This window comes from Ovis canadensis, chromosome 2 (assembly GCF_042477335.2).
Source record: "Ovis canadensis isolate MfBH-ARS-UI-01 breed Bighorn chromosome 2, ARS-UI_OviCan_v2, whole genome shotgun sequence".
NCBI lineage: Eukaryota > Metazoa > Chordata > Mammalia > Artiodactyla > Bovidae > Ovis > Ovis canadensis.
In genome coordinates this window covers 101094288-101104273 of record NC_091246.1, presented here as the reverse complement: position 1 = coordinate 101104273, position 9986 = coordinate 101094288, and the positions used below count along the sequence as shown (strand labels likewise).

Here is a 9986-nt window from a genome sequence, read left to right as displayed (position 1 = left end):
TTTACTTATTTTTAGTTTTTTATTTTTTAAATTTTAAAATCTTTAATTCTTACATGCATTCCCAAACATGAACCCCCCTCCCACCTCCCTCCCCACAACATCCCTCTGGGTCATCCCCATGCACCAGCCCCAAGCATGCTGCATCCTGCGTCAGACATAGACTGGCGATTCAATTCACATGATAGTATACATGTTAGAATGTCATTCTCCCAAATCATCCCACCCTCTCCCTCTCCCTCTGAGTCCAAAAGTCCATTATACACATCTGTGTCTCTTTCCCTGTCTTGCATACAGGGTCGTCATTGCCATCTTCCTAAATTCCATATATATGTGTTAGTATACTGTATTGGTGTTTTTCTTTCTGGCTTACTTCACTCTGTATAATTGGCTCCAGTTTCATCCATCTCATCAGAACTGATTCAAATGAATTCTTTTTAACGGCTGAGTAATACTCCATTGTGTATATGTACCACAGCTTTCTTATCCATTCATCTGTAGATGGACATCTAGGTTGTTTCCATGTCCTGGCTATTATAAACAGTGCTGCGATGAACATTGGGGTACATGTGTCTCTTTCAATTCTGGTTTCCTCGGTGTGTATGCCCAGCAGTGGGATTGCTGGGTCATAAGGTAGTTCTATTTGCAATTTTTTAAGGAATCTCCACACTGTTCTCCATAGTGGCTGTACTAGTTTGCATTCCCACCAACAGTGTAGGAGGGTTCCCTTTTCTCCACACCCTCTCCAGCATTTATTGCTTGCAAATTTTTGGATCGCAGCCATTCTGACTGGTGTGAAGTGGTACCTCATTGTGGTTTTGATTTGCATTTCTCTAATAATGAGTGATGTTGAGCATCTTTTCATGTGTTTGTTAGCCATCCATATGTCTTCTTTGGAGAAATGTCTATTTAGTTCTTTGGCCCATTTTTTGATTGGGTCGTTTATTTTTCTGGAGTTGAGCTGCAGAAGTTGCTTGTATATTTTTGAGATTAGTTGTTTGTCAGTTGCTTCATTTGCTATTATTTTCTCCCATTCAGAAGGCTGTCGTTTCACCTTGCTTATATTTTCCTTTGTTGTGCAGAAGCTTTTAATTTTAATTAGATCCCATTTGTTTATTTTTGCTTTTATTTCCAGAATTCTGGGAGGTGGATCATAGAGGATCCTGCTGTGATTTATGTCTGAGAGTGTTTTGCCTATGTTCTCCTCTAGGAGTTTTATAGTTTCTGATCTTACATTTAGATCTTTAATCCATTTTGAGTTTATTTTTGTGTGCGGTGTTAGAAAGTGATCTAGTTTCATTCTTTTACAAGTGGTTGACCAGTTTTCCGCGCAGGGGCCATGCTAATCTTCTCTGTATCGTTCCAATTTTAGTATATGTGCTGCCGAAGCGAGCACTAGGATGTATTTTTGGATAATCTTGGCTCCAAATGGTTCATCTCGGGCCATAACAGGATTAACTTGAATCTTGAAGAAGGGTAGAGCACCATACAAATAGTGTTATTTACATAGATTAGAGGAATAATATCAGAGTATAACATACTGGTTTATCAAGTAGATTCTGAGCCCAAAAGGCAGAACCGACTTGAAGACAGAGTTTGGGGTAAATGCATTGTACATTAGCATAGCTTAAGATAAACATTTCCATAAGAAAAAGGCAATGGTTAACTTCAAGTGAAACCAGATGTCATTATGGCAACACAGGATTTTAAGAGAAACCTCCTTTTAAATTTGTATAAAGAAGGAAAAAAAAAATAAGAAGGAAAAAAAAAATATCCCTAGTTTGTTTCTTCCTGCCATTTAAGGGAGATAAAAATGTCTGACACTTGCAGACTATTTCCTCCATTTGGAGACCCCTGGCCTTCCTGCCTGTTACCCTCTCAATGGGAATACCAGACCACCTGACCTGCCTCTTGAGAAACCTATATGCAGGTCAGGAAGCAACAGTTAGAACTGGACATGGAACAACAGACTGGTTTTAGATAGGAAAAGGAGTACATCAAGGCAGTATATTGTCACCCTGCTTATTTAACTTCTATGCAGAGTACATCATGAGAAATGCTGGGCTGGAAGAAGCACAAGCGGAAATCAAGATTGCCGGGAGAAATATCAATAACCTCAGGTATGCAGATGACACCACCCTTATGGCAGAAAGTGAAGAGGAAGTAAAGAACCTCTTGATGAAAGTGAAAGAGGAGAGTGAAAAAGTTGGCTTAAAGCTCAACTCTCAGAAAACTAAGATCATGGCATCTGGTCCCATTACTTCATAGTAAATAGATGGGGAAACAGTGGAAACAGTGTCAGACTTTATTTTTTGGGCTCCAAAATAAATTCACTGCAGATGGTGATTGCAGCCATGAAATTAAAAGATGCTTACTCCTTGGAAGGAAAGTTATGACCAACCTAGAAAGCATATTCAAAAGCAGAGACATTAATTTGTCAACAAAGGTCCATTTAGTCAATGCTATGTTTCTTTTTTTCCAGTGGTCATGTATGGATGTGAGAGTTGGACTGTGAAGAAAGCTGAGTGCTGAAGAATTGAAGCCTTTGAACTGTGGTGTTGGAGAAGACTCTTGAGAGTCCCTTGGACTGCAACCAGTCTATCCTAAAGGAGATCAGTCCTGGGTGTTCATTGGAAGGACTGGTGTTGAAGCTGAAACTCCAATACTTTGGCCACCTCATGCGAAGACCTGATTCATTGGAAAAGACTCTGATGCTGGGAAGGATTAGGGGCAGGAGGAGAAGGGGACGACAGAGGATGAGATGGCTGGATGGCATCGTTGACTCGATGGACCTGAATTTGAGTGAACTCTGGGAGTTGGTGATGGACAGGGAGGCCTGGCGTGCTGCAATTCATGGTGTCGCAAAGAGTCAGACATGACTGAGTGATTGAACTGAACTGAACTGATATATAAAATAGAAAACCAACAGGGACCTACTGGAGAGGATAGGGAACTATACTTAGTATTTTGTAATAAGCTATAGGGAAAAGGAATATTAAAAGAAAATATATACATAACTGCCTCTTTTTGATATACACTTGAAACTAGCAAAACACTGTAAATCAACTATGTGTGTGTGTGCTTAGTGGAGAAGGCAATGGCACCCCACTCCAGTACTCTTGCCTCGAAAATCCCATGGACAGAGGAGCCTGGTAGGCTGCAGTCCATGGGGTCTCGAAGAGTCGGACACGACTGAGCAACTTCACTTTCACTTTTCACTCTCATGCATTGGAGAAGGAAATGGCAACCCACTCCAGTGTTCTTGCCTGGAGAATCCTAGGGATGGTGGGCTGCCATCTATGGGGTCGCACAGAGTTGCGTTACCGACTCTTTGTGACCCATGGACTGTAGCCTGCCAGGCTCTCTGTCCATGGGATTATCCCTGCAAGAATATAATTCAATGAGAAAAAAAAAAAAACAGACTTTTGATATATATGCTTAATTATTTTTTTCTGCAGAAGTTGCATTTTGTTTCTTCTTTTGAACTTGTCAACACTGCATTATGTATAACCCATAGGCATGTAACATTTACAAGCATCACTTGGTTTTCAAGTGTTCCAGAAATACTACTGAACATATGGTAGGTGCACACATTTTCCCAGGGCAGAACCAATATACAACCCCCAAGTCAGAGTGTGTAGCATGGCTGTACCTCCCCTTCGCAGAGCAGTTTGATATTGATCATAGAGAAGGATCAACTAAAAGATACTATTGACAGGGAATTGTTAGCTTTGATGTATTCTGTTGTAATTGTCCCTTAACATTTAATGAAAGGAAGAGGTGGTAGAGTGTTAGAAAACCAAGCAGAGCAAGTGTGAACAAGTGAAGCACACAGAGGCATGGACTTTTCCTGTGTGTGTGTGTGCTCAGTTGTGTCCGACTCTTTGCGACCCCCGTGGACAGACTGTAACCCACCAGCCTCCTCTGTCCATGTGATTTTCCAGGCAAGAATACTGGAGTGGATGCAATTTACTCCTCTAGGGGATCTTCCCGACCCAGGGATTGAATCTGTATCTCCTGTGTCTCCTGCATTGCTGGCATATTCTCTGCCACCGGGGAAGCCCCCAGTCAAACAGTTATTCATTCAAAAGTAGGAAACAACAACAACACCTTGAAAGTCTAGTAATCTCCATAGCAAGTTTTCCATTAGCTTTTATCATTCACTGAAATTTGAAAGAGAAAATAGAGAATTCTCATTATTAAATTATTGACTAGTTCATAGGAGATATAATAAATTAGGACAAAACAAAATGTTTCTCACCAAAAGTGTTCATAGGAATTTCTAGAAATCTGTGCATGTTTAATATAGATACTAGTGAGAAAGGGGGGTCCTATTGTCTTTGGTAAACACTCTACCTTTTCTTTAAGGGTAGATTTTTAAGTAAAATATTTAGTAGGTCTCCCAGTTTTACTGCAATCTCAATACTATACACTTTAAAGCACACTGAAGATAATCTGAACACCTCATAAAAACGTTACATTTTCCAAAAGGGGAAAAAAAGAGTAGTGACAAGAGTAGCATTGTTTTATATATTTGCAAATTTCTTGATAGAATTGATCTTTTTCAAGAAACTAGCCTGGTGGTTACCAAGGGCAAGAACTGGGGAGATGTTTATCAAGGAGTACAAACTTTCAGTTATAAGATGAATAAGCTCTGGAGATCTATATTAGATCTAGTTAATAATTCTAAATTCCATATGGAAAGTCTCTAAGGGAGTAAATCTTAAATGTTCTCACCACAAAAAGAAATGGTAATTATGTGACAGGATGCAGATGTTAGCTAATGTTATAGTGATAATCATTTTGCAATATGTAAATGTATCCAATCAACATGTCATACACCTTAAATTTACCCAATGTCTTATGTCGACTGCATTTCAGTAAAGCTGGAAAGATTAAAAAAAAAAAAAAAGGAATAAAATGAGGAAAGTCAAGAAATGAAGAAAGCTTGATATGAAGGCCAGAAGGAGGACTGAAAACTCTCATCTTGAGTGGTATTTACACAGTACTTGAGGGGCTTTGTGAAAATCTTTAAGGTGATATTCCATTTGATGCATTTGCCCTCTCATCACCTTCTGATCTCTAAATAATTAAAGTAGTTTAAGAATATAAGGACAGTGATCACAGATTAAAATGATAGAATATCCCTTTGTTTAATTTACTTTTTTTCTTTTTTTGGTTTACCTTTTAATACAATAAAGCCATTCACCTCCTTTACTCTTTTTGGGTATTTCAACAAATTTCAACATGACTATATTTTACCCTCATATATATATATATATATATATATGTCCTGCTATTTTGTTCTCTTTGAAAAACAGTAGACAAAATACAGTGATACTATCATCATGAAATAACTAAGAATCTTTTAAATCTTATAAAGTCCTTTTTAAGTTAGTTCTTATGTTATAGTGACTCATCACCTTTAGAGTATGCAACAAATTCAACTTTGCAATTAACTTTAAGGCTATTTTTGTCTGAGGATGATGGCTAAATTTTGCAAACACATACCTAAATAATATGCAATATGGAAGTAGGTAGGATAAAAGCAATGTAGAAAGTTATTTAAAAACTGATTCAGATTCATATCGATTTAGAGAGTGAAGCCAATTAAAGGAAAACAAGTAGCTGGGACAAGAAAGAGCTATATGTCAACATCTATTTCTTTTTAGATTTGTTTGAGAACTGGCTAACTGTTTGTGAAATGTCTAATACCAAACCTTTATCAGAGCAAATTTATTTAAATTGAAAATATTGATTAAATGTATTACCTGTAGCATTTATGGAAGTGAACTTTTGCCATAAAGAGTAACTGATTTAACTGCTTTTTGCCTGCTCTCTGTGCAAATGAGATGATAGTAACTTAGGGGATAACCCTAATGGAAATGACCATAGTAGAATTGTGCTGAAAATCGCAATTTCACCCTTAAAATTAGGTGAAATAAAGTATTTTCACTTTAAAAGTGACAACAGTAAGTAACTAGAGATAACTTTTTATGGCTCTTTGAACTTCAAATTTCAGTGGCTATTTTGAACCCCAATGCCTTAGCAATAATTCACATTTCTTTCTCTTTTATTCTTTGAAATTGTATCACCAGTAGATCAATGATTAGAATTAGAACCACTGATCATTTTGTAACAATATTCTCTGAGAAACCATTAAAAAGTGGACAACATTTTATTCTGCCATATTGCCACATAAAATTACGGATATTGGATAAACTGTGTTATGTATTAAAGTAGTTAGAGATTGACAATGTATAAGAATAGATAAGATTCTAACAGCTAAGACTGAAAGCTTTGTATCTTGTTTTATTTTTGATCAGCATTACAGGTTTTAATACATACATTTTGTATATTTACTACTTGCATATGTACAGAATTTCCACCATGGGTCTCACATGATTTAGCACTGGGTATTATAATGCTGAAAAACTAGACAGTTACTACTTTCATGGAGCTTCATTTCTGGAAGTAGATGATGGTCATACAGATATAAATAATACATACACAGGCTTCCTAGGTGACTTGGTGATAAAGAATCTGCCTGCCAGTGCAGGAGACGTGGATTCTATTCCTGTTGAGAAGACCTCCTGAAGGAGGAAATGGCAACCCACTCCAGCATTCTTGCTTGGACAATCCCATGGAGAGAGAAAGGAGCCTTGCAGGCTACAGTCCATGGGGTCACAAATAGTTGGATATAACTTAGCAACTAAACAACAACAACAGTACATATAAACACATATATGTATGTGTGTATACATATCAGAAAGTACTGATGAACGCTGTGGATAAAACAAATAGAAAAAAGAGGTATCATTTTTGATAAGGTTGTCAAGACATGATGGTCATTATTTATATGATGGAAATCATTTAGGTTAATTGGTAAGGCAAATTCCTCCTGGTTGAGAATATGCTCAACACTGAATCTCCCTGAGGTTGAGCATACATAAATAGATATTAGATTAAACATTTACATACATAAACATTTGTTGCAGTTGAAGTAGAATTATGAGTATCATTTTTCTTTCTTCTTTTTTTTTTTTTTTGCTGTTAAGGTAAGAAGTAAGCAGAATGGGAAAAATTGCTCTGTCACAACTAAACTGGCTTGTAGGGCATGGCTCTGAAATGTCAGATTTTTTTATTTTTCAGTATTAGTCCTCGAGATAGAGTTAGCCCATTCAAGCACAGATGATGCTGGAGAATTGGAACCCTTCCCTATAGCCTCCTTTCCCATACCAATAAAATGTAATTGGTATTTTAATAAGTTTCAGTGTTTATTACGTTCAAAGGCCAAAATATATTCTAGTCCCACTCTTACATATAATTTCACTGAGTGGAGAAAAATCATGTTTCCTTGGATCACTACTCTAGTTTACTGTGATATCTGCTTACTTTGGGATAATCGGTATGCTTGCAATCACTTTAAAGTCACAAACAATGTCAATTCTGTAAACAGAATACTCAGATAAAAAAGTTAAAAATACAAACTCTGCACTTGGTTTAATATCAAATATTTTCCCTTTGCTGGTTGAGCATACTTTCAGAGCAAGCTTGAAGGAATAATATATTTAGCTCTCTCCTTACTCTCATTTTCTTTCTTTCTTTCTTTCTTTTTTTTTTTAATTTCTTTACTGGTTACTCTAAGAAAGAGAGAAAACATTTTACAAATTTTCTAACACCCATTATTAGTTCAGTTTGTTGCATATACCCACCACAGCAGCATTTTCCATCACAGGGTTCTACTGAAGTAATTTGGCTTAGAGCTGGCATGGAGCATGACCTTGGTCTTCTTGGGATATTCTCCTAAACCTGGAAGTTTTAGACTGCTAATAACCTTGTAAGAACACATTTGTTCCAAATGAGAAGCCGTTTATTTGCTCCAAATTCATAGTTCAATTACTGGACAGGAACTTAAACATTTAAGTCCAATGGAGACTCACTCTTCTTTGAATAACAGTAGATAAAGAAATCAGTGCAAATCACTTTTTTCAAAATCTTTGATCACAAATCAGTGAACAAAGGCTTATGGACTTCCCTGGTGGTTCAGTGGTAAATAATCCACCTGCCAGTGCAGGAGACACAGGTTCAACCCCTGGGCTGCAAAGATCCCCTGGAGAAGGAAATGGCAATCCACTCCAATATTCTTGCCTGGGAAATCCATGGACAGAGGAGTCTGGCGGGCTACAGTCCATGGAGTTGCAAAAGAATTGGGCATAACTTAGCGACTAAACAACAATTAAAGGCTTCACTTTTGCTACCTTGGGCTTCACCTGGTGGCTCAGATGGTAAAGAATCTGCCTGGAGTGAGGGAGACCCAGTTTGGATTCCTGGGTCAGGAAGATCCCCTGGAGAAGGGAATGGCTACTCACGCTAGTATTCTTGCCTGGAACCTTACCAATCATATACTGTTTTTCAAAAACATAGCATATAGGTAAGAGATCCCTGCATTACAAATAAATAGCCATAAGAAATCAGTTCTTACCTAGGTTCATTTCAGAGTGTTTTCTGATTAACATAAGTAGAGGAAAACAGGCAGTAAACTATTGTTCAGTGGCTTCTGAATCTCTTGTCAATCAGATTAAGCAATTGATAGAACACCTAGACTATGTCTCCAAGTTTAACACAAGCTTGTGTTCTTAGTCACTCAGTCATGTCTGACTCTTTGTTACCCCGTAGACTGTGCCCTCCAGGCTCCTCTGTCCATGGGGACACAAGCTTAGCACACATTATATCCTCAATAAATCTAAGTTATTCTAAAGCCATTGCATATTGTATTCTTATTCTATGCAAAATCTAGTAAGGAATAAAAAGAAAGCCCCAATTGTTTCTACAGATGGTTTAAATTTTAGTAGCTGGGATGAGAAAAAAGGACAAGTATTATGCAAGATGGAAAGAAATAAATATCACAAGACAGATATAGATACCCTGCCATGGACATCCAAAAATGGAAGAAAATATAGAAATGCATAAGTGGGAAAATAAAAACCAGAAGTTTAAATAACAGTATAAGGCAGAGATGTGACCTGCAAAAATGTTGAGCTAAATAAGAAAGAAATTCTAGCTAAAATGAAGAAATATGCTGGTTTATATATAGTGAGACTCAGAAATGAATAAATGATTAGATGGCTAATTAATTCAATAAACATATGTTCAGCTGCTAGGTTTAAGATAAATAAGATTAACAAGTGCCAGCAGCTTCTAATCACTCATACTTTAGAGGAAGAAATAAATAAGTAAACAACCACTTTTAATAAATTTGATACATTAAAAAAAAGAATACTATAAATATTGGTGCAGCTAACTCAAATATCATAGATCAGGGAATGTTTTTCAGGCAAAAAATAAGTAGATTCTATATATGCTGTGCTGCACTTAGTTGCTCAGTCGTGTCTGACTCTTTGTGACTCCACGGATGGACTGCAGCCCACCAGGCTCCTCTGTCCATGAGGATTTTCCAGGCAAGAATACTGGAGTGGGTTGCCATGCCCTCCTCCAGAGGATCTTCCCAACCCAGGGATCGAGCTCAGGTCTCTCACGTTGCTGGTGGATTCTTTTCCATCTGAACCACCAGGGAAGCCCAGGAACACTGGGGCAGGTAGCCTATCCCTTCTCTGGGGGAACTTCCCAACCTAGGAATTGAACCAGGGTCTCCTGCATCGCGATTCCTTGTTCAGGAAGATCTGCTGGAGAAGGGATAGGCTACCCACTCCAGTATTCTTGGGCTTCCCTTGTGGCTCAGCTGGTAAAGAATCCGCCTGCAATATGAGAGACCTTGGTTTAATCCCTGGTTTGGGAAGATCCCCTGGAGAAGAGAATGACTACCCACTTCAGTATTCTGGCCTAGAGAATTCCATGGGTCCTTGGGGTCGCAAAGAGTTGGACACGACTGAGCGACTTTCACTTTCACTCCTGAATTGCAGGCAGATTCTTTACCAGCTGCACTACCAGGGAAGATTCCATATTGGCCTGTGAAAATGAATAGGAAT

At 37.9% G+C, this 9986-nt stretch overlaps 1 pseudogene; it reads right to left on the bottom strand.

Moving 5' to 3' along the window:
* Positions 1-1325: 1325 nt before the first annotated feature.
* Positions 1326-1393, bottom strand: LOC138434844 (U6 spliceosomal RNA; annotated as a pseudogene).
* Positions 1394-9986: the final 8593 nt, after the last annotated feature.